The 25,937-nt window shown below is 36.5% G+C and overlaps 1 protein-coding gene across 3 annotated transcripts in view; it reads left to right on the top strand.

The window, feature by feature from the left end:
* RAB28 (RAB28, member RAS oncogene family) overlaps nt 1-25,937 on the top strand; it is an 89,217-nt gene that overhangs the window by 24,796 nt on the left and 38,484 nt on the right. The gene's annotated exons all lie outside the window — the stretch shown is intronic.

The following is a 25,937-nucleotide window of genomic DNA, read 5'->3' as shown; positions in this document are numbered from 1 at the left end:
GACATGATTTGGGCAGAAAATCCCATTGTTTTTGTAAAGCTTTAGCCAGCTTTCTTTGCATCAGATAGGGACTATTTGCATTCTTCCTCCATCTGCTCTCTATGAAACCTTTTTGTAACTGAATAAAATGATTTCTAATAAGCATGTTACTCCTCTTTTATTTTTGGAGGCAGTTGGGGCTAAGGATTTTACACAGCTAGTAAGTGTCCGAGGCTGCATTTGAATTCAGGTCATCTGATCTCACCATTGCATCATCCAGCTGCCTCCTGCCTTTGAAAAATCCTGGTAGGTTTAGATGACTTTTTCCTTATCCTGTCAATGTGTTAGTCTCCACTTCAGATCATCTGTCTTAGTCCTAGACTCAGTCAGTGGGTATGATTGAACTTGGACTGCATCTTTTGGGAGAATCTTCAGAGGATGAAGATTGGGGAGAGTCTTGCCTTAATTTTCCTCATGTTCCGATCACCATCTGGGCATGGGATAAGTTTCCCTCTTTTTTTCGTGGTGCATTGGCATAGTTATTTATACATATTACGTTCCACGTTTGCGTTATGCTCCGAGACATCTAAGCATTGGTCGCTGTCAAAGACAGGCTGTCAGACTGGATGGCCCAATGGTCTGTTCTGGTATCACCAGGTCCCAGGTCTTAAAAACAAATATTTGTACAATGACTGTGAATTTAAGCAAAAACACACTAATATATTGTTAGAAATACACAAAAGTCCAGCTTTTCCCATAGCTGGGAATCACTTTCTGTTGTGTATTAAATGAGTTCTTTGAGTTTGACTAAAGTTAGTCCCCTTTCTACTAATTTACTTCATAGTCTGTCATTTGGCCTACTATCGCATGTTCATGTAATGAAAGATCCTTCAATTAAAGTTACTAGGACTGTAGTTCTGAGTTTCCTGAATAATGTGTGATTTGAATTTTAAACCTGAGGTTAGGCTAAAAATTTTTTTTCTTAAAGGAAAATTTATAATTATATAAAAAATGTAGACAGTTGGACTTAAAGCAATAGAAACATAGAAAACTACATGCAGCTTTATTCTGTTTTCATCACTATTGAAATAGAATCAAGTTTTCCAGGCTTGGTTTGTATTTAATTTTTACTGTTCTTGGCAGCCTAAATTCTAGAAAATAAGAGTTAAAAATGAATATATTTTGTGGGTACTAGGAAACATTGGCAATAGGAGGCAAGAATTTTTAGCCTAGCTAAACATGTTTACATGATTACATGGATAAATCAGAGAAAAAATGACATAATCCATTTGTTCTAGACAACTGATTCCTCATTGCTTTATTTATTATACACATGCTATAGTCCAAATACTGTGACACATTATACATGATATCATCTGTTTCATATAATTAATTTATTAATGTCTCTCCACTCTGCTTACATGATTTTGTCTCCCCAGAGCTCTGTCCCTCCTCTGCGCTTGTGTCCATCTTAGCTTTTGTCCAAGGCCAAATCAAATTCTAGGAAGTTGCCCCTGATGGGATCTCCTCAGCCTTTCAGTCCCACTCTGGTGGAGGTCTTGGGAAACCCCCCTTCTTGTCCCCACCAGAAAGCCAGATTATGAGGTCAAACTCCTGAGGGGAAGTTTCCCCATAAGTCTGTTCATGACCTCCACCATCTTTGCTCAGCCCCTTTTTGGGGTCAATATGCCATGCTCTGCTTCATGGCCTCCATCATCTTCTCCCTTCCCCCTACCTCACTGAACCTTGTTCTAGTTAACTCTTTCAGGGTTCTAAGTCCCTTGGGGAGTAGCCTGCCAGTCAGTGGTATAATCCCCTTTGGGACTAGTCTGTTAAACTCCTCTGCCAATTAATCCGTCCCACTTCATGGTCCTTCCCCCTTTCCTTGCTGTGTGCTCTACCCAATCTGTTTCACATTTACACTCCTGGCATCTGTTTACCTCTTCATTCTGTCTGCGACCTGCTCTTGTAAACACAAAGAGAAGCTCCTGTGAACTCTTCACGGGAGCCTTGGGCCTCGTGTTTTGAACTAGAAATTGCCATCCCTACCTCATCACTACCACCTGGGCCCCTTCAGAGAGGGCCCGTTTCTCTCAGTTATCCCATTTGACCAGTCCTGAGTTCAGCCGGGTGGAGGGGTCTGGTGAATCCCCCCAACTTGTTGATTTTGATAATCCCCCTGGCTCTGGGACTTAATTATGCGGTGATGTTTTTCTTCCAATTCCCTTGGGAAGAAGCAGTTGAAGACATTCATGGTGGCTGCCCAGGTCAGTGGAGGGAAGCTTTGGCTCTGGAGTCAGAGGCCTCCATTCTTAGAGAGATTGTGAGTACCCTCCTCACGTGGGCACTGTGCACCTTAAATGTTGAAGGTGGGGATCATTTCATCCTAACTCACCCTTTATCTTTAAGCAACCAGAATATTTGCCTTGCCTCGTTTCATGCCAGAAGGACCCTACAATTTAATTGTTTCACGCTGGGGAGGAGAAGCACAAAGGGAATTGTAGTTCCTCTGTGTCCTCAGACAAGGTCAGCATGTATCGGCCAGCTGTCACTCACACGTGACTCCTGGTGTGTGAATGGCTGGAATTTCTGGGTAGTAAATATTAGAAATTCTCCTGTAGACTTCCTGGAAAACTAGAGGACTAATGTCAGATGGAGAAAACTGAATGCCTTTATATTCAGTGATTAAAAGTGTGATTCCAGGGGAATTGTGCCTGTCTCTTTAAAACACCAGAGCCGCGACCTAGCAGTGAATTTGTGGCTACTTCACTTCTCTTAGAATAGCTCACCTGGTGATGAGATGCTTTGGTCTTTTAGCCGTTTGATTTGCCGTTTTTCTCCATTGTTTCTCCCGTTTGACAATCCAGAGTAGATGTAAAGAGAAAAGAATGGATGTGAGAGCCACAGCTGGATTAAGAAGCACTCTTCACTTGGCAGAGCAGACCTTTCTTTGCGTGAGTGCTAATGTAGGTATGTGGAAGGAGAACCCGAAAGAGAGAGAATGTAAAGGTGGTGTTTCCTGCACTGTCAAAAACTGGGCCTGGAGGACGGAAGTGTCGTTCGTTGGTCCCAGGACAGACAGATTGGGGAACTGCCCCCTCCTGTGGATGCTGGGTCATCCCGGGAACCTGGGGGCCTCTGGCTGAGATGGCCTTCCTCATTTGGGGGAGTTGGGGGGGGGAGCTGCTTCGAAGGATTAAAAGTCGGGGGAGAAGTGCATTTCGGCTCAGGCTGTCCTTCCTTCATCTGAGTGTGGAGCTTCTTGCAGATGGGAAAATTTATGACCCGAGAGCTGGAGTCGGCTATGCCAAGCCACCGCAGAAGTGAGGGACAAAGCTTGGAATTGAACCCATGAGGGCTCCTGGCTGGGGGGAGTAGCCTCCCCCACTCCCCCCACACCCCACAGCTTCCTACAGCCTTTTTTTTTTTTTTTTTTTTTATAGTAAGGGCAAAGCCCATTCTGCTCTCTGTTTAAAAGAAAGAAAAAACTCCAAATCCTGAAGAAAGGGCTTTTTATGTCTCTAGAATTGATTGATAGGTTTTCTTAAAACCTCCAAGGTGCCATTTGCTCTTTTAAAGAAGAAAAAAGTATTGGGTTGGTGGGGAAATCTACCCAGAAAACATTTCCTCCTGTTTTACATCACAGAATGCTAGGAAAGGGAACATTCAAGGAGGCACAAGCGCGGATATGTAGAGTAAATCCCCTTATGAGAGCTCCAAGATGGACCGAGGAGCTCTCGAAGATGGGACCTGGTTCCCGTTTGTCTTTGTAGCTCCAGAGCCTAGCAAAGCACACCGAGTAGGTACGTTAGTGTTGGATGATCTGAATGGAATTGAATTGGAACCCTCTTACATTAAGTTTCCCGTTCATGGAATCACAAAATCTAAATTACAAAAATCCTGGGAAATCTAACTTTCTGTGTGATGAAGTAGTTCCTCCTAAAATCCTATTATCCTAATGTTGCAGGGATGAGCTTAAGAAAGATCGTGTGTCCCATAATTGTAATATGTTAGATTAGACCCCAAATATAGTGGAATGATATATATCTGTCAGGGCAACCATTTAATATTGTATCAATTTAAAAAGTAGACATGCTCCGAGAAGTTTCCTCGAAATTCCCATTTTCTTTTAAAAGCTGTAAAATAATCTTCCTTCACTTTGGTTCTCTTGGAATGCCTTATCATGGTTTGGAAGTAACCCTAGGTTCTTGAAGCTGGGCCAGAAGTACAAAGGTTTCATGTCTAAGTCTTGGGAATTACTGCCTGTCTCTTACCCAAGGACTGGCCTATGGAAGTTTGGGAAGACTTCTTACCAGGAGGCAGCCCTTCAGGTGCTTTTAGCAGTTCCTAAAAACTGTCTTAATTAGGCACAAGATGTTGTGACTGGCGCTGTTGGAGAATACTCACACTAACGAAACTGCAGAGCCTTCGAGTATTAAAGTCACCATACTCATGTTAACGTTTTGCACTTTGTTTAATCTCATATTTGCAAATGTCCTGTTGTCTAGGCCACAATATTCAGTTGGAGCGACGGCTCATTAAGCCAGCCCATCGTTATATATATATATTTTTAACAGATGCTTCAAATGAATACTAAACTGGTCCCAGAATTAAACAGTGAAAGAGAACAGTCTGGATTGCATTTGGAAAATTGCACCATATTTTTAATGATGACCCCAAACATTTCCTTGAAACAAAAACCCTTCATTTTCCCACGAGTGTTTTTTATTCTTGCTATATGCCTCAGAATCATGGAGCACTGTGGGCTCCAAAGAATCAGTACTGCACGTGACCTCCAGGTCAGTGGAGAGATGCATGGAAGCCATAAATAAATGGAAGCCTTTTACTAATGGTGACTAGTGTATATGAAGTGGTGTAAATGATGTTATTCAGGAGACGTGAGACTCAAAATAGGAGACAGGCCAATTGCTGTTCCAGAGTGATTTTTACTGCTATCTGTGTAAAGTTGTTGTTGTTTTTTAATTCAAGCCTTTTTTTTCTTTTAATTTTTATAGTGGTATCTTATGATTTATATCTCCTGCATTTACCACCCTCCCAGAGCACCATCTCTTATAACAGTGAAAAGGAGAGAAAAGTAGTTCATTAAAATTAACCAATGGGCTGAAAATGTGTTCTCCCCCTAGAGTCCCCACTTTGGAGTTCTTTCATATTTCTTCTTTGGAGCAGATTTGGTCTTTATAATTTTGAATCATTCCGTTATGATCGTCATCATTCTTTCCATTCACATTGTTACAGTTTTTGTGTCTTAGGGTTTTCCTGGTTCAAGGTGGCAAAGAAGATGGAGCCCCCGGCCTGGAGCAGGAAATGCCTCATTCACTTACTAGTTGTGTGACTCTGGGCAGTCCCGTGGCTTCGGCCTGCTTCATTTTCCTCACCTGCAGAATGGGGATATTAAGGGCACCTACCTTCCCTCTCCCCTCCATGGTTGTTCTGAGGAGCAAATGAGACTTCCAGGGCGGTGCCGGCTCATGGGAAGTGCTGTGCTTGCTTCACAAGCCTTAAAAGAAGGCTTCACAAACACCCGTTGGCTTTTCATCTTCAAATGCTTTTCTTGGTTTGTGTTTGCTTTATTTTTGTCCACGTTGGGGAAGCCTCTTTTTGAAGATGGTGGGAGACCCCAAACAAGAAGGAATTGCCTCTCATGAGAAGACATTGGCAGATTTTAATCTCCCCGGATGCTGTGCCAACATTGAGGAAATCATAGTTGGATTTCAACACTGAAATGTTGGTGAAGGAATTTTTTTTTTTTTTTGCATATGCGTAAATTAATGAAATAATAAATTGTTACTAGGTTGCAAATTCACAATTATACTGAAGGAGGCATATGCTAATCACTGTCATAAGATAACATTTGATAAATACTTGGACATATTATAATTTAACTGTATTAGTGTTAAAATTAGTGCAAAGAACCCATTTCTGTAAGTTTGGGCCTTTTAAATTTATCATTTTGTTGTTTTTCACTTCTTAACCTATTTTGCTTCTCCACTATCAGATCCATCAGCCAGCTTTTCCCCTGTCAAGCCAACATTCTCGGTGGATATATTGTAAACAGAACTTAACTGGGGCTGCATGGGAGCTGCACTTTGCTTGATTTATGGTCCTCACTGCTGTAGGGGATGTGGTTATCAGGACCTTCTATTGGGTGTAGGTATTATCAGGCCTCCAGTATATAGTGGATGGATGAATGATATCTACTCTTAAAGATATTAACCAGATCCTCTCCCAAATAAAGACTAATAACTCAGATTTTTAAACAGTCGCCATGACAGATGAGGGCTGAGAAGAGAGTGCATCAACACTAATTAATGATGTTGACCGTATATTCGTCTTCGGAGTGATTGATTATTCATGGAGGGCTATCTACAACAGGAAATGATGTTTTTTATTGGGAGGTTTAAAGGCTATATTTTAATGTATTCTCTAATTTGTGCTCCATGAACTTAGTGGTCATCATATATTAGAGCAACAAGTAAACTGCAGAATAGAATTTTTTTTAACTGCTCTTTTAAGTTGAATGTCTTTTCAGATTTTTAAGGATGATACTTTATTCCTAAAACAATAGTAGATAAAAAGTATTTATATTTTTATCTTGAAAAATTAATGCAAATTCACAAGATGTTTTTTGAGTTTTCAGATTTTTTACTTGATACAGTATAGGAAAATGTGTACTAGATAGCATTTAGTTTAATTAAAATACAGACTACATAGCAAAAATACAGCTATGTAGCCGTATAATAGAAGAGTTTTTCTAATTGTACTTCTTCTTTTCATGCCTCTTTTGTTTGCCTCTAGAATTTTTTAATTGAGATGAATGAAAAAGTCTTTACTAGGCAGTTACTGTGGGTAGTTAACTGCTAGGGGAAGATAATTGCCTTTCTGTGCCCTGCGTAAGTGGTTTTATTTTGGGACTCCTAATAGTTTGGATCCCAGCGTCCCAGATTTGATACTTTTCATATTTACCCCTACTTAACTCTCACATGGTATTTTTATCCTTTTATATGCCAGAGATGATTTAGCATCCCTGAGTATGTGTATATATTTGTGTTTTGACGACTCTCAGAGTTAAAAAAAGGCACCTTAGAGATTGTTCACTCTAGCCTAGCCCCTCATTTTAAGTGACTGACTACTGTTAGAAAAGTGGTTTTTATGCCATTACCTTTTCAAAACATTAATCGGAAACCTTTTGTAATCGACTGTTGTGGCAGCAATCTTATTTGATACTTGTAAGTTATTCTTTAAGTATAAGTGTAAAAGGCCTTTTTTTTTTTAAGCAATATGTATATTATCTAGATCCAAGGAAATGAATTTTTCATTAAGAGATGTGAATTTTGACAATAATGTCATGCTTTTATGAATTCTATCTCCTTGAGTTTTTGAGTTTATTGAGATTGTTACACATGTTCATCTCATAACTCTGAACAGGATTTATGTAGAATATATTGCTTGCTTTGCTTTTTATTTGTCTTTGGCGACAGATCAGACTGAATTATGAGGACCTTTATGTGTGCAACTTAATGGAAAGATAGTGATCCAAAAATAGATTTCCCCGTGAAATCTGAAAATGCTGTTATTTAGTTAACATGTGGTGCCACTTAATATTTTAAAAATTATTTTAATTTATATCAGTTTAGTGTGGTTAGAAAGAACAGAGGATGAGAAGTAAGGAAACCAGATATTTAGTTCTAACTCTGCCACTTGCTAATCTGCTCAAATTGTTTACCTTCCTCTGCTATACAGCTTTCTTATCTGAAAACTGAGAGTTGGCTGGATGGGGACTATTCAGTGGTTGTCTGATCCCAGCTGGGGAGGTGTGTGTATTAATTTAATGACTATGCATATGCATTTTCCTGAGTTTATTGACTTTAATTTTTAAAAATAGTACAAAATTCTGCTCTAAAGTTGTAGCTCTTGACCTTTTTTGACTGCCTGTAAATCAGCTGACAGATTTCTTAGACTTTTTTTATTGTGTAATATAATTTGAGGAGCATAGTTCCTGCAGATGCATCTACTATAAGGTGGATGATTCTTGAAACAATCAGACTGCAAATAGCAGCCATGATTGTTTGGAATCTTTTGTGGAATAGAAATCTACTTGTCTATCTCTTCCTCATTGGTCCTGATCTTACTTGCCAGAGTTAAGCAGAATAAATCTAATTACTTTGCCTTTTGATAGATGCTAATTTTTATGCTTCAGGGTTCTTATTCAGTTTAGAATGTTTTATTTTTATTTCATGATATTTTTCTATGATTTCAAATAAAATTTCTCCATTTTCCAGTGGAAAATAAATAATTTTCCTTCTTTTTTGTCTTATAGTAGCTGGCATTTTAACAGAATTTTCTTGTAAACCACTCTATGTGATATGATCCTCATAAAAACTCTGTGAAGCATTATAGAAACTCTTTTTTCAGATTCTTTTTCATTGCCTTTTAAACTTTGCATTTCATACTTGCTCAATTGATAGAAAGTTGTAGTCTACCCCTTAAGATTTAGCTGCTGGAGTGTTGCTTATGCCATCAGTGTGGTGACTGCAAACTCTTTCTGCATTACAAGGGAAGACTTAGTGAATATGAGTGGAAGGGGATATTTTCAGACATGACTAATGTAAAATAAGAGACATCAATAAAACTTGAATAAATAAAGTATCTATGAACAAAGGTAAACAGAGTTCAGGGAGGGAGGCCAGTCATGTGCGCTGCATCATTTCATTGGAAATCTCTTTGGAATTTCTAACTGAAAGAGTGAAAAAGATGGAGCAGACATTGCAGGGTGGGTTGTTTTCTCCAGTGTCTGATGCAGACTCCTCCTTTTGCCATTTTCAGCTCTTCAGACCTTGGCTCCATCGAGTCTTTCCAGCCTTATTAGACATTATTCCCATTTGCGTGTTCAAAATCCATCCAAGCTGGCTTTCTTGTTCCACAACCCGACACCCTCATCTCCCCCTTTATGTCTTTGCACTGCGTGCCCCTGATGGCTGGAACATGCTCTCTTGGAATCACTTTTCTTAGAATTCCCAATTTACCTCAAAGCTGAGTTCGCTTGTTTAAAGTCCACTAGTCAAGGACTTTCTTGATCCCCTAGTTTCCAGTGCCATCCTGCACCCTTCCAATAACCATATTCACGTTGTCTTCCTCCTTGAATAAAGAAACAATTTCATGTTTGTCTTTGTGTCCCCACTGCCACACAGGGCTTGGCACTTGTTAGACACATAATAAATCCTGTTGATTGATTTGTATATATTGAAAAAGGGTCTGGGACAATGAAGTAGAAATTATCTTTAGTCTTCTATGTTTTCAAGTGTGCCACTTCTTAGCAATGTTCCGAGATTTTTTTGGAAACAGTAGCTTTTTCTGCTGTGGAGAGAAACTTGAATGGATTTTCAAGCTCACCAGAAAAATAGAAAATGGTTAGCCCTCTGGTACACTAAAAAGGAAAATTGTATCATTTTGGGGATAGGAGGGGTGAGATTTCTTTTTCCTTATATTTAATATTTTAATTTTTCTCCAGTTACATTTAAAACAAAGTTTTAAAGTATTTGTTTTTAAAACTTTGAGTTCTAGGTTCTCTTCCTTTCTCGTTATTTAAAGAAGGCACATAGGAAGTTATACAAAACATTTCTATTAAAGTCATGTTGTAAAAGAAAACATAGATTCCCCCTCCCCTCGCTCAAAAAAAAAAAAAACTCTTAAGAAAAAAGTAAAAAGAAATCAAAAAAGTATGCTTCAATCTGTATTTTGACACTGTCAGTTCTTTCTCTGGGTATGGATGGCGTTTTTCATCACAAGTCCTTGGAGTAGTCACGGATCATTGTATTGCTGAGAATTAGCAAAGTCATTCGTAGCTGATTATCCTCTGACATTGCTATTACTTTGTACCCAGTATATTTCACTTTGCTTGAGTTCATGGAGGATTTTCCTGGTCTTACTGAGAGCATCCTGCCCATCAGTTCCCATAGAACAAAACTTTTCCATCGCCATATATATCATGACCTACCCAGCTATTCCCAATGGATGGGCATCCCGTCAATTTCCAGTATTTTGTTGAGAAGAATGCTGCTATAAATATTTTTGTATATGTATGCCCTTTACCTTTTAAAAAAAAAATCTCTCTTAGAATTCATGCCTCGTAATGGTATTGTTAGGTCCAAGGATATGTGTGATTTTATAGCCTTTTGGGCATATTTCATATCTTTTGGTCATTTTTAAATTGGGGAATGGGTATTTTTTTTTTTTTTAAATTTGACTCATTCCTTACTCATTTGAGAAATGAGATGGAAGCCACCTAATTTGACAAGGCAAGGAGAAAAAGGGAAGGGAAAAAACAGGGGAGAGTTGGGAGACCCGAGTTTGAGTCCTGGTACCATTGTTTACTAGTTGAATGTCCTTCACCTCTCTGAGATTGTTATCTCATGTGTCAAATGGAGATAATCATGTGGGCTGCCTGTCTTGTATCACTGTAAGGAAAATGCTATCTATATTTAAAAAGTTCTAGATAAATAAAAATTGTGATTATTTATTAGGTTTCTGCTTACTTTAATTAAATCGGCATATTATGTGATTGTGTAGTAAAATAAGATCAAAATTGGGAACCGGGGGTTTGAATGGTGACCACTGCTGCTTCCTTGTGTGACCACTTCACCCAAACGAGGCTTCCGTTACCCCATCCGAGATCCCCGTATGTCCCCCGAAGCCCCTGTCCTGCAAGTCCCTTCCTGTCTGGCCCAATCTGGAGAGTAGGCCGCTGCCATCAGCCTTCGCAGAGCATCTGCCAACAGGAGGCTGGACTCAGTTTCGAGTATGTGGCCATGGCTTATTTTTTTAGCCCTAAACCTCCCAGTTAGCTCTTAGCTCTGTACACTCCCTTGTGAAAATGAGGGCTCACCCTTCCATAGGATAGGATCTTTGCTTCTCTTTTTCAGGCTGACTTTTTAGTCACATTGAATCATTTTTCTTCTGCAAAGGAAGGGGGCCGGTGGCGTTTGTAGCATTTTCATTCTTGTTTAATAGTGAATCTTGTTCTTTTCTATTATTTGATGACAAAATACACAATGTTACTTAATAAGTGGTGAAAATAGAGGTAACTACTATTATAGTATTCTAGCTGTGAAAGATTATGCATGGTAATGGGGAAGAGGGGATAAGTGTGGTTAAATGAGATCCACATGTTGGTAGAATCCCAAACCTCAGAATAGTCAATAGTTTCAATCTCCTTTCCATCCTCACCAAACCTTGACAAGAGTAAATAGCAAATGGCAAAATAGCAAATAGAAAAGTTGCCAGATTTTCAGTTTTCCTTCCTTTTCTTTCCCCTTTTCACTTTTGGTGGAGATGTGAGCAAGCAATAAAATGGCCAGAGAGGAAGCACTGGGAGGTGGGAGGATGGAGGATAATGATCTCTTTCATAGCAGAAAGTTGAATATAATTTTGGATTTCTGAACATTAAAAAAAATCTCAAGTAGCACTGAGACTTTCAGGGGCAGTTAATGTCTTTGGGAAGTGAATGAGAAAGGACAGTCTTCATATTTCATCATTGAGGACATAACAGGGTGCTATTCAGATCTTGGGGAATGGACTTCCCCTTAAAATTGCACCATACAGATAACAAATGGTTGATTGAGGTGGCTGTTGAGGATTGGGCATCTAAGGGGAGCTCAGACTTCTTAGTCATTCCCAGGACCAAGGTAGAGGGGACCTGAAGGTTACCCTGGTCTCCCTCACGGCCTCCAGTCCGAGCTCGGGAAGAGACTGCAGCCTGACCCGCATACATATGTTCTCCAGATTGCAGGCGCTAGCCCCTTCTCTCAGTTGTCAGGGTTTAGATAGACTGTTTAGGAAATCTCTCCACACACATGGCAGACGGGGAGGTTGGTCCATGGTCTTGAGTATGTGGTTGGGCGGCCAGCCCAGACTGGTTGCTGGGACAAATTTCTCAAGTTGGTGTCTGCAGATCTGAACCATGACCTGGGACGCTGGGCACATTGACTTCCATTATGAATTCCTCTAGAGCAGGGTATAAAAAGTCAGTATCTGGAGAGAAGGAACCATTTTGTCAATACTGAGGAAGCCAAACTTTGGAAAGTGTCTAGAAGTAGAATGGCCTGAAACTCATCGCTGGGTTCTGCCTGTTTATCCTTCTCACTGGTCATCTAGCAGTACCCTCTGCTCATAGGTTTTCTTTAAGTATAAAACTTCTGGGGGGTACACTGTCTGCCTGTTTATTTTGTAGAATTTTTGTGCGGTTTGGGGTTTGTTTGTATTTTTGGGGGGTATAGGGGTCTCTGTATGAAGAAACCCTCTCCACAGATGTAAATCATAAATTTGTTAGCAATTTATGTTGTCAAAGAGTTCCCTGGGCTATTGAAAGGTTAAGTTTCTTGTCTGTGGTCGTATAGCCGGTATTTGTCAGAGACACGAGTCCAAGCTGGCCTGCTGATCCCATGATCATGTCTGTATCCAACGATGTATGGAAAAGACCTTTGAAAGTGTCGGAATGTTATACCTTTGCAAGATCCCAATTGTTTATATTTGTTTGGAATTATTTGTGATGGTAAAGAGAATTTTTTTTTTTTTTTTTTGTTATTAGAGCTAGGTAATGGAAATTGTAGGAAATATATGCTTTAGAAGTGAAGGTTCAAATAAATCAAATTAATTGAGCACTCATTTCTTGAATACCTACTGTGTGCAAGAAAAGTACTATACTTATTACATTAGAAGTCACAGAGAAGAATGATATAGTTTCTATTGTTGAGGAGTCTACTCCAGAGTTTCACTTTCTCAGGCTACACCCCTATTAGGAGTGGGTTCTGGCATAAATAATAAGTAATACTGAGTAATTGTTGAATGAATTGATTATGGAAAATGTAATTAAAAATTGAGAGGCACTATCTTTTTATCTGTATTTTAAGCAAGGTATTCCCAAGATTGGCTTAGCTACAGAGAAGCTATTATTTGTCATTGAAAATATTGAAAGCCACTCTGTTTTTAAATATGCTTGCATTGTTCTAAATTCAAATGAATTCCAAACAATATTTAATTATATTCACTTCAATGATCAATTTAATAGAAATTAAAATTATTTCCCTCTTCAGCTTTTCACTGTTTCATATTTTTGTTTGAAATGAATGACTTTTCTTTGTCTCAAATCAGTTTCACGTCATGGAAGACAGAGATTTGGTTTTATGTATTTTTAAAATATTCAAGAATTTATCAGAAAGACAATTTGCTTATAATTAATACGTGGGTGCTAAACTTTTGTTAAGCTGTACTTTAGAAATTCAAATGATAAAATGTTCTGTTTGTATGTCATTTAAATACAAAATTTGGTAGGAACCTCCCATTTTATAATAGCTAAACAGAAAGGGTGAAGGTTATTGTGCTATTGCTATGAATTTATATCTGGTTTATTTTGTAATAAGGACATGTGTCTAATAAAAAAAAAGATGTTGTGTGAACCATCATTTGAGTTTGAATATGCTTCTGTTTTTGGTTTAGGTATAAATGTTGTTTCTGGCCGCATCCATCATACTTAGCTCTTCTTACAACAAATGGGAACCTCGTAATTGTACCTAAGGGAATAATTAATCTATTGTGGACATGTGATGGACATAGAGCTGTGTCTAGCAAATGAAATCGAATTATAAATAAAAATTATGTGAATGTTTCAAAGTCTGGCAGCAATGAGAAGGGTTATGCTGGTGGAAGCTTCTGATGTAGTATTCTTGCATAGTTCTTTTCTCTTGCTCTTTTTATGTTAGAGTTAATAGTGGATAGTGAAAAATTTAAATAATTTTCTTATTTGCTTAAAAGATATGCCGTAGAAGCTCAAGGTGTTATCTTTTAAGAGTTATTGATGACCAGTAAAAATTCAACTTATGGTTAGAAGTCTCGTATGGTCTCATCTCATTTGTAGCTTGGTGACCATATGCAAGCCATTTTACTCTTCCTTGACTCATTGATAAAATGAACTGGCTGCATTGGAAATCTTCAAGATTTTTTGTCTTTGTCCTGTGATTCAATCTAATATGATTTCGACTTCACCAATTCCAAGAAGTTGGTGAGATTAGATAAAAAAAAATTATTATACTTTGATTGAGGGTAGCTAATTAGCATTAACCCAGAACAGCTCTTGGGCTTTATAGATTCAAGCATTATATGTGGTTGCACTCCTCCAGCAAAAGGTTAAGTATTAATGGAAAATGGTCACAGCCCTTTTACTCAAAGAAAACATGTTACTTGTAAGTTTTCTTTTGATTTAACTTTTACAGTTACATTGAATGTCTTCATTCATTTAGCCATCCATAAAGCAAATATTGTTGCACATGCAGTGGATAATCAGTCTTTTTAGGACTACTTGTGTGGTATGTCACAGGTCATTAACTGCAAGTAACCACCTGACTGGAGGGGAGTCTGGAAGCATCATTACAGTGAAACACACTTTTATTTCGGTATCACTGCAGCACATTGATTTGTAGGAATGTCTCCAGTAGCTACTGTGAAAATAGAGTCTCATATATTATCATTAAAGGGAGTCGATGATAGAGATTAGCCAATGTGAAGTGTGAAAAAGTCATTGATATCCCTTGACTCTGGAAAAATTTCATAAGGACAAACGTTATTGTGTCAGTTATTTTATTGGGTGATTACTTTTAAGATGATTTTTTTTTCAGAATATATCTGTGACTTCATAAATGAAAATAATTTAAAATATGAAGCAACACAATTTTTTTTTAGCAACTTGACAGTGCAAGAGCAACGGGACTGATAAAGGAATTAAATATTCCTCCAAGTTTACCAGTAGCTTGATACAAAAGATAATATGAGATACAGTCTATGGCCTCAATTCTTTTTAAATTACAAAACACATTTTTGGGCAAGTTTATGGAAACATACAAAGAAGATAATAAAGAAATTAGTACCTTTTGTTAAGATCCCACTATGCTGATTGCTGAAGAGTACATTTTAAAATTTAAATTTTATATTGAGGTCTTTTGCCAAAACAAATTTATTTAGCACTTCTACCAAAGATATATCAGTGAGTTTATGGAAATCCCTTAAATTAGCTGCAATGTGCTGGGAACCTGGGATATTTTCTCTTTATATCCTAAGTCATGGAGCTTGGAGATTTTTGCCTACTTCTCCCTTGTTCTTGTCACAATCGTGATAATACATTTATTTGATGGCCACCTTTTCTTTTCAAAGTTCTTTTTTTGTTGCATTGCAGCCTCTCAAATAGTAGCCCTTTGATTTTACATTGGATAGGAGTGATATTCTATTTATTCTTTAGAAATTATGCCTCTCGGCCATAAAGCCTACCAGTAAACTACTCGTATTAAAAACTGTGGACCTTTTGTTTCTGGGAGAAGTCCATTTAAGGATCTTATAATTTCCTGAAGATGATTTTTTCTGTCTCAGTTGAAATTATACCCAACTAAGTTTTCAAGACCAATAATAGAAGTCTATATTGTTAGCTGAGCTATACAAGTTGGCCTTCTGAATGCATGTCATGATCTGGACAAGAGGATCCATTTGTTTTTTCTTTTGGGGATGATTAGGCTAAAGCTCTCACGGGGCTCCTTGAGGATGCTCTTCAATATTTAGATGCAAATGGCAAACAGCATTTGCAAACAAAACATCCACAGTGTCTCACAATTTATAGAGAATCCCTCTTTTTCTTCTCCATCTCAGTGACATGTGTTTACCTGTTTTATACCTTGCTTGATATTATCAGAAGGGTCATTGAGCCAGGTTATTCCCGTTATATTATGTAAAGAATTTAGAATAATCTTATATGAAGTTGATACATGGATAGGAGATACCTTTTTGGAAGAGATTCTTTAAAGTAGCATTTTGTCCTGCTGAATAAAATGCTTTTTAAAAAATACACTAGAACCTAGAAAATGAACATTAAAAATAATTTCACTAAATTTACTGCTCATCTAAGATTTCATTATCTCTATAGTTGAGATGTTTCTGTAGAACTCACAGTTTGTTACAAGAATAGAAAGAGATCAGGTCTGAGAAACAAATTTAAAAAACCCAATAAAGCAGATAAATTTACCCGTGTGTGTTGGGTGTATGATCTGGACCTGTGATTTCTTGGCTATTGGGAGCTGTGAGGTAGGGGTGCCTCCTACCATTGCAGGATGACATCTCTGCATCTTAGAAAACTGCCTGGAAGATTGAGAAGGTTAGTGACAGCCCATTATGTACAAAGAGTGAAGAGAACAAGTAAAAGTAAAAACAAAGTGGTTTTATTAGAAGGAGTCTCTCAGTTGGAGAAATCAGCAAAGACTCCACCTAGAAGAGGGAGTTTGGCAGTTTGGAGGGAAGAGAGCCTTTCTGTGAGATGGACAGGTGAGGAGGGGGCCGGGGGAGGTGGAGTCAGGTCTGAGGCACCCCGTTTGGCTGCTGTGCCCAGTGTGAGGTGGAACTGCTCTCTGAACAACAGGCTTTCTTCGTCTCCTAGGTTTTTTCTGTTGTGGATTGTTCTGTCATCATGAGCAAGTTGCTTTTTTTGAGCTTCAGTTTCCTTAGTGAAATAAGGGTGTCTGTTTTACCAACCTCCTAGGTTTGATTGTAAAGGAAGTACCATAAAAATATGAGTAATCAATAATGATGTTAGTAATTATATAAAAGTGGGAGCAACCCAGAAAAAAACTCGAAGGAAAATTCATGAAAAGGATAATGATTCTCTTAGTGCTAGAGTTGAAATGGAGAGAGATGGAAAATATTCACCCAGTGCTGGGTTCTAAAAGTCTGTAGTCTATAAGTCTGTAGAATTTTCCAGTGCAAAATTGATCAGCAGTGGGTTCATTTCCTAAAATTAGCCAAGAATATACTTTAAAGTTATAGATTAAACAGAAATAAATCAAATGAATTGATTTCCTTTTCTTTATTCAAATTCTTTCTGTGCTTCCCACCCTGTTCCACATACAGGTGCTTAAAAGAGTTCCTTATAAATTCCTTATTTGTGATGTCTCTGGGTATCTGGGTAGGAAAGAAATACCCAAGTGATATAAAAATAAAAGATAGCATTAAAATTTTTATGATTTTTGTATGTTGCAGAGCTCTCCTAGGACAGAAAGAGTTTTATTTTTGTTTTTTTCTTTCTAGTACTTAATATTATGCCTTGCACATCATAGATGCTTAATGATATTGAATTCATTGTGTAAGAAGGTGTGTTCTGGAAGCTCAAAGAAGAAATGGGCAAACTTTAAAGTGGAGATTTATATTGAACGTAAGTGAGAACTTTTCAATATCATCATCCCTATTTATTGTGTACAGTTAACACTTCCCTGTCATTCTCTTTCTTCACTCACTCGGGAACCCTCCCTTGACCTTGATTCATTCATTTCTTCTGATTTTTGTCCTTGATCAAAAGAACAGTTTAAAGCATTTGATCAATCCTTTGTTAGAAGTTGCTTATTGCACCTGGTTCTTCAGCTCCAGTGAGATTCCCTTTGCTCTCGCCTGTGACAACATCGGGTCCCTGTTCTAAGTGCCCCCGGACCCTTATTCTTTAGCTTCCATTTGTGTGCGGAGGCTGCCCACCTGGGTGGACCTCCCATTTAGTTAGTCTTTCCAGTTTGTTTCTGGGTGGAACTGAGATAAGATACCTTGGGACCCATGAACATTCCTCTCCCTGGGAACTGGCTGGAATTCCCCGGCTTCTCAGGTTGATGACGCGTTGCTTGATCTGCTCCCCTCCTCCTGAGGGGAATTTTTTCCTGCAGTTTAGGTTTTCAACAGAGAAAAAATGTTTTGTATAGAGTAATTAATAACAGAAAGTTCCAACCACTAGAAAATGAAAAGTCAGATCCCTTTAGATTCTTTGGGTCAGTGGGAAGTATTTGAGTGTTGAATTAATAGGAAGAAAAAAAGTGAAATGAGGAGGCAGCCAGATGACTGTTGTCTGAAAGAGAAAGGGCATTTTATATGTGAATTTTGGTATATTTTAACAAGGCTGAGATTCTGAGGAAGCAGGCTAAGGAATTCTTGTTAGATGTTATAGCTGTTTTTGAATTTGTATGCCATATATTTATAGTAACATTGTGCTGCCAAGCTGTTTAAAATGATGTTTTGATTATTTCTAACATACTTTACCGAATTGCAAACATATTTACTTATCAAAAGAGGGAATAACTTTGTTCCAAAATACTCTGCACTTAATCCTATTTTTGACTCTGACCCATTGAAGTAGTGGTTCTCTTATATGTAAACATAGTTCTATAACTTAGCTGCCTAGCTTATAATAGGTAGTTTTCGACTTTTACAATTCATCAGCTATCACTGTTTTGAATAGTGCGGTGAGTGAGAAATGAAACTGCTGAGGAAAACAGTGATTTGATCTGATACCGGTTTATTAAGCAGTGCATGTTAATTCCCTACAAAGTGGGATCATACCTCTTCAGCTTATTCCTGGACCTCAAATTTTATCATTAAAAGCAATCATGTAAGAACAATGAAAAGGAAATGATACAGTATTAGGTAACTGATTTGTAATTGGATGAAAGCTTAGGGGCTTTCAGATTTGGAAGGGGCAGAGTAAATAAGTGCAGTTCTGTGAATCAGAAAAGGAGATAATCCTATTCTCCAGTATCTGTAAATAATCAAGGAAACATGGAAACAGCAACTGATTATTAATGTGGGTCAGTTTTCAGAGTCACTTTTCAGATGAGACATTGGGGTAGTTTGAGATTTACAGTTGTCAGAAAACTCCTTGCATCAGTCTTTGGATCTGACTGAATTTCTGGCCCACATAATCAAGTCCTTACTTAAGGATCTCTTAGCAGCAGGTAAGGGTCCAGCTTCCCAGCTATGCAGGGCAGAGTTCAAACAGTACAATAAAGATTTTTCCCAATTTGCACAATGGAGTAAAGTTTTCTCATAAACTCAAAGTTGGATTAAATCCAAAATTGTTTAAAAAGGGAACTGAGCTAGCTCCACAAATAGCCATTTGCTTTCTTAATCCCTACAACTCCCTCAGTAGGCTAGTGTGATTCTCAATGACTATGAGGTTTGTCTCGATTTTGTTTTTAAATTATGACCTACTTTTGTGATCTCACTTGAGGTTTTTTTTGGCAAGGAAATTTCCTTCTTCACTTTATTTTTACGGATGAGGAAACTGAGGAAAACAGGGTTAAATTGTGTGCCCAGGCTCACACAACTAGTAAGTGTATGAGGCTGGATTTGAACGTGGGACTTCCTGACACCAGGCTCAAAGCTCCCTCTCCAAAAATCTAATCCAACCAAACCAAAACACAAAAGAATATTCAGTGTTTCACTAAGATTGTCCACTTTTTATTTTAAGTTAGTTATTTTTTTCATATGTTTCTTTAGGAACTTAAATCTTACCCCTGATATTTCTTTTTTCATCTTTCTTAATTATTTTATTATTTTATTTTATTAATTTGTATTCTGTCATGCTAGGGGTTCTTTTGATCTTTTCATTCTCTTTTCTAGTTTTTATTGCAAAATTATTTTCTTTTTGAGTGTCTTCTTAAGATAGTCATGTTGTATAGTATTTCTTAATTGGGTTGGTAATTTTTCTTGGCTTGCTCATTTGATCAGTCTCTCTGCTGTTTGTTTTTATGCGGGTAATTTGTAAAGTAACACCTGATAAGAGGTAGAAGAATCTGCTGGAATTACTTCAAATACTAGATGCTGAAGTGGCTTGTAAAAGCTCTTAAGTGAGCATTGATCAGGATCTGTCTGGATCTTGGGAAAAGAATTTTAGGAGCTAGTTTTTTTTTTTTTTTTTAAATTCAAGGAAGATTATATTCTGAACAGTGAGGTGGGCTTATTCCTTAAGGGACTAACAGCAAGCTAGAGAAAGGTCCCATATTTATAGAAATTTCTGGGTCAGGATCACAGGCTAAGCCATTTCCCCTGGAGAGCCAACTGCAAAGAACAAAGAAATAACACATGACTGCCCCCACAATCAGGTGTAGAGGGGACTTGGTTGGATTACAGGTTTCAAAGATCTTGGTAAACAAGGTCAGTCATGTTTGTGTCCCAAAACAGCCTTGATTAGTGAGCAGTTTCCTACAGGGAAAGGCCAGGGCTACAAGGCCAGGGCTACAAGGCCAGGGCTAAAGCTGATCTCATCAATCCCACCTGGTGTGTGTTTTTGAATTATATTGTCTATTAGTTAGTCTAGCTGCTGTCATGGAGAGGCATTACAATGGGGTATGAGCAAATCTTGGAGAAGGAGCTCCTTTACTTGCTGTTAATGGCAATAGAGTAGGACATCTCCATCGCTTTATTTGCATAATTCCTAATAAAATGGTTGTATTGTATCACAGCTTGACCAACAATATATATCATATTGTTAGATATAATTCTACAAATTCTGCCATTTATCTCATAACATTTTTTTGCAAGAGTGCTTTTTTGGGTCAATTTTTTAGATTAATGATAATTTGTGTATGTTTGATTTTTTTTTTAAATGGATAAAATTCTTTTGTGAATCCATCAATACCAGGAATGTTTATTTTTTAAAAGTTCTTTTATAGCTAGATCTGTTAGCTTTTCTGAGATTGGGTTATTTAAAATGTATCTAGTCCTCTGATAATTTCGGCATTTTATATTTTTGACGATATTCTATTTCTTTTATGTTCTTACTGTTAATATATAGCTATGTATGTCATGTCCTTATTTTATTTCTTGTGGCTTTCCTGTTATTTCACTTTAATCCATGTCTCTTTCATTAGTTTGATTTTCTGCTTTTACCTTTTTTTTATCAGCTCAGATAAAGGTTTGTCAATTTTATTAGTCTTTCCAAAGATACAGCTTTTAAACTTATTTTTAATTTTTATTTTTTTATTATTGTTATTTTTATTATTTTTTATTATTATTATTGGCTTCCAAGTTATTGATTTCCTCACTAATTTTAATACTTGGCTTATTTTAGATTTTTTTGCATTCTAATTCTTTTAAACATACATTTTGTTCAGTAATTCTTTTTCATGTGTTTATAAGGATATGATTTCTTTTTCCATTTTGTTAATTTATGTTTATAAGAATGTTTCCTTTAAGTAGTAGTTTAGCCGAATCCCAGAAATTTTTCTTTCTTCTTTCATCATTATTATTTTCTTTTGCACAATAATTAATTATTTCTGTGATTTGTTCATTTATTTGTTCATTATGTAGGATTTCATTATAAAGTCTTTTAGGGCTGTATCTTTTGTGTGTAATCTCTGAACAGTTGACTATTTTTATTATATTATGGTTTGTAAATTATATATTAAGTATTTCTGCTTCTTATTGTTTATTTTTTAAATAACTTTGTCCTTTCTACATAGTCAGTTTTTGTAAAAGTACTATGTGGTACTGAGTAATATGTATATTCTTTGATTGTTCTGTTTAGAAGAGGCCTTGAGTCTTTTAACTCTAGTTAATTCTGGTTTCTCCAGGAATTTTTTCAGTTCTATATATTTCCTTTTGTTTTTCTTTCTTTTAGACCTTTCAGAAATAGAAAGAGGGATATTGAAATGTATCAGTTTTGTGTTATCTAATGTCGAATTGCTTGGTAATGTTTTCTTTGTGAATTCAGATGTCAAGACAGTTGGGATGTAAAGGTTTATTATTGATATTGGTTTATTATCTATAGTTCCTTTTAGTATAGTATAGCTTTCTTGTTCATCCCTTTTTCTCTTTTTTAAATTTATTTTATTTTGAAAAACAAAACAGTAAGAAAGAAAGAAAAACAGAAAAGGAGTGCAAAACAAAATGAAACAAAGCAAAATAAAACATTCTCATGTGCCCAGCAGAACATCAAGAAGGATACAAAAAATATAAAAAATAATTATCAGATCAAGAAAAATAAATATTTATATATATTAATAGAAGAAATTATATTCATAAATGTCCATCTTTTCTTGACTTCCCTGTAAATTATTCTTTGGTTCTCCTTTGGGCACCTTATTTATTACTTTATTCTTTTTTCCCCTTTCATCCCCACCCAGTCCACCCCCAAGCAGACTGTAGTTAAGAAAAGATATATTTATGTATACATATGTAGATATATACTTACACACACACATGTCCTTTCTATCCCTGCTGCCTCTTTAATTAATTCTGCTCCATAAATTGCCTGACTGTTTCTTAATCTCCCCGCATCCATGGATCCCTCCCTTGTCTTCTTCCCTTACCCTTTGCTTCCCCTTCCACCCATTTCTTCCCCCTTAGTTCTTTATAGATTTTGGAAGGTGCTAGAGCCTTCATGGTATGTGTATAGTGTTGCCTATTGAACCTATTACTGTTGTGAGTAGATTTTCAGAATTACGAGCCCTCTTCACCCCCCAATGCCTTTGTGTCTATTCTTCTTCTGCAAGAGGAAAAATATTTATATAACATTTGTTATACATGATTTGTATAACATGATTGTTATTTTTACTTTAACTTTGCCAATCTTTTTTTTGAGCTACCCTTTTGTTGATGTGAATCTTAAACATATAGTATACTTATCCCATGTGAAAAAAACCCAGCTTATCTAGGTTTAAACAGTTTGTCCATGTGGAGTTCCTTAAAATTGATCTTTGATATTGGCTCTTATATGTTAAATTTTCTATTAAGTTTAGGTTTGGTTGACAGAAAGTCCTGAAAATCTATAAGTTCACTGAATGTCCATTTTTTTCTTGTTGAACATATAGATAATTTTACAGGATATGATATTTTTGGCCACAGGCCCAATTCTTTTGATTGTTAGTGGATAGGATCCCAGGACCTGCAGTTTTATTGTAGCTGCTACTAAGTCTTGTACAATTCTAATTGTAGCTCCAGCATATTTGAATCATTTTTTTCATTTCTTGCAAAATTTTCTCTTTGATCTAGGGGTTTCAAAATTTGGGCAATAATATTCCTTTGTGTTCTCCACAAAGGATCTCGTTGAGATGGTGATAGGTGAGCTTTTTCTATTTCCACTTTCCTGTCATGTTCTATCACTCCAGAACAGTTTTCTTGGATTATTTCTTGCATTATTGTGTTAAGGTCCTTTTTTTGGTCACAACTTTCTGGCAGTTCAATTATTCTTATATTTTCTCTTCTTGATCTGTTCTCTAGATCTATTGTTTTTCTTATGTTTCACATTCTGTTCTATTTTTTTTTTCATTCTTTCTAATCCGTTTTGTAATTTCTTGGTCCTCTGTAGTTTCACTGGTTTCCCTTTGTCTAATTCTAATTTTTAAAGAGACTCTTTTCCATAATCTTATTTTTCTTGGATAGCTTTTATTTTTTTCATTTTTCCATAATGTTTCTCATTTGATTTTTAAATTCTTTGGCAATTGGGGTTAAGTGACTTGTCCAGGGTCACACAGCTAGGAAGTGTTAAGTGTCTGTGACCAGATTTGAACTTGGGTCCTCCTCACTTCAGGGCTCGTGCTCTATTCGCTGTGCCACCTAGCTGTCCCTAGAAATTCTCTCCTTTTATCTTTGTAACCTAAGATTAGATTGGAAAGACATACTTTTGAAGTGTGACATTTCACAGCCCTATTAACACATTAGCAAAATGTATTGACCTCCTCATACAAATAATTAAATATTTGAGGCTGTCTTTGATTTTATTAGTGTCGGATCATAATCCATTCATACCTTCTTATACCATGCGATTCTTCAGAATAATCTTTTGGAAATGGTCTTGATTTCAGAAGATTTATTTTGTACCCTGCAGTTTTGCTGCACCTATTAATTTTCTCAATCAGTATCTTTGCTGGATTACCCCAGGATTTTCTAATATAATCAGTCATGTCATTAACTTTGATAGCTTTGCCTATCTTTATTCCTTTAACTTCTTTCTCATCTTATTGATATTGTTAGCATTTGCAAAACCAGATTATGGTAGGGAAAAATAGGCATCCTTACTTCATTCCCATATTTTTTGGAAAAGATTCTGTTGAAGCCGTCCTATAAAAGCTTGTTTTTGCTTCTAAGATTGTTTTTATTATTATCTTTTTCTTATTAACTTTATTTCAGCAAATGTGAACTTCTCTCTATAAAAGAATTTAAAGGAAATTTGCTTATGAAATTAAATTTTTGTTTCATACAGTTTATTTTAAAATGAAATATGTATTAAATTAAATATTTCTTCCCATCCTTATGTTACCTGCTCTCTTTTGGGAATTAAGTTTTTTTTTTCCCATTGTTCCTCCTTCATCCTCTTTTCCTTCTTACTCCTAACATTTATAAACCTCAATCAAAGTAATATGAAAAGTGTGTAAAATTCTGTCATAGTTTTATGTGAGAAAGGAAATTTCATAGAGTAATTACACTAAAGCCTTAACACATTTTTTGGAAGACTCGTTGATGGATTTGTCATTATAGTAGGATTTATAGACATCTGTTTTAACCTTTGGCAAAGATTTTAGCGTTTACAGGTCTTAGCATTTGTTTTTTGAACTCACCACATGTAAGTAGAGAATTGTGGGCTAACAAAAGTTGACAGTTGCAGATAAACTATACTTAAGTGATTATCCTCATAGGATTTATCACTTTTAGATGCTCCTTCCATCCTTTATTCTCTCAAACCACCTTTCTATTCTCCTTTGGCCATAGGTATCATGTAGAATATGAAAAGAGAGACTACCAAAAAAAATTTGGATTAATAGGTTTCAGATTGTTAAACTATAACTCCCAGATTATATTAATCAGGTTATTACCAAATTCAAAATTATCCCTTTGAGGATTTAGTAATTTAATATAGAAAAGAAGCAAATCTTTGTTTGCATGGATAAAATTCTAATCTTATGTAAATCCCTTTTAGATAAATCAAATTCTCATTAGAAAAATAATCAAGGAATATGAATAAGAAGTTTTCAAAAGAAGAATTTGAAATTACAAATGAATACATGGAAACCTGCTTCCGATCCCTAGAAGTAAGAAAAATGCAGATTAAAACAGATTTGTTTTTATCTCACACTATATGAAATAGTAGAGATGACCAAACATGGTGACAATTGGTATTGGAGAGGCTGTGGGAGGAAAAATGTGCACTGATACATTCACTGATAATGAAACTTGGAAGCGATGTAGCATTTAAAAAAATTTGTTTGGAATTATTCAAGGAAAGTGACTAAACTGCATATACATTTTTGGCCCAGCAATCTTGCTGTGAGGTTTGGGTACCTCAAGGAAGTCAAAGCCAGAAACAAAGGGCCAGCATGTGCCTTTTGCAGCACATTTTGTGGTGACCAAGAACTGGAAGCAAAGTGATGGCCATTCATCGGGGAATGGTGGGAAAAGTATGGTGCATGAATGTAATTAATTATGATTGTGTTGTAAGAAATTATGAATATGAACAATTTGAGAAGTGGGAAGATTTCCATGAACTGATCAATATTAGAGCCAAATAAACAGAACTTGGAGAATAATATATGTTATAACAATATTTTAAATTAAAAGGTGACTACCAAGAAGTTTCCTGTTTAGTTTCATGCTATATTATTTGCTTTCCAGCCTCCATTTCCAACTGCATCTCAAGCTTCCATTATTGTGTGACCCTATGCTCCAGTTGGTGAGAGCTCACCAACCCTACCATACCTTTCCACCTCTAACTCGTACTTCTGAACTTTCTTGGCTCTCTAGCTCTCTAGTCAAATAAAAACTACCAATCCTGAAAAAGACATGTCAGTCTTTTCCCCTATGGCTTTAATAACCATTCCCTCTTATTCTTTGATGGTAAAGATAATATTTTGGGGGTGATAGTTTAAGTCCATTATGGTTCTAATAAATCCATTCTCAAATCTCCTGAAGAGAAAGAATGACTATCATATTAATGAGAGCTGTTAGACCAGCACATCTTATTAATCAATTGACATACATAGATGACATCAAGTTACATAATTTCATCAAAAACTTATATTTAACAACTCCTTCATCTCATGAAAACTTTCTTCACTGGTGTTAAGCTGTCATTTGTACTCAGTAAGTATAAAATTCTTAAT

Source organism: Sarcophilus harrisii, chromosome 6, assembly GCF_902635505.1.
Source record: "Sarcophilus harrisii chromosome 6, mSarHar1.11, whole genome shotgun sequence".
In the NCBI taxonomy this organism is placed as follows: Eukaryota; Metazoa; Chordata; class Mammalia; order Dasyuromorphia; family Dasyuridae; genus Sarcophilus; species Sarcophilus harrisii.
This window is presented reverse-complemented; position numbering and strand designations above follow the sequence as displayed.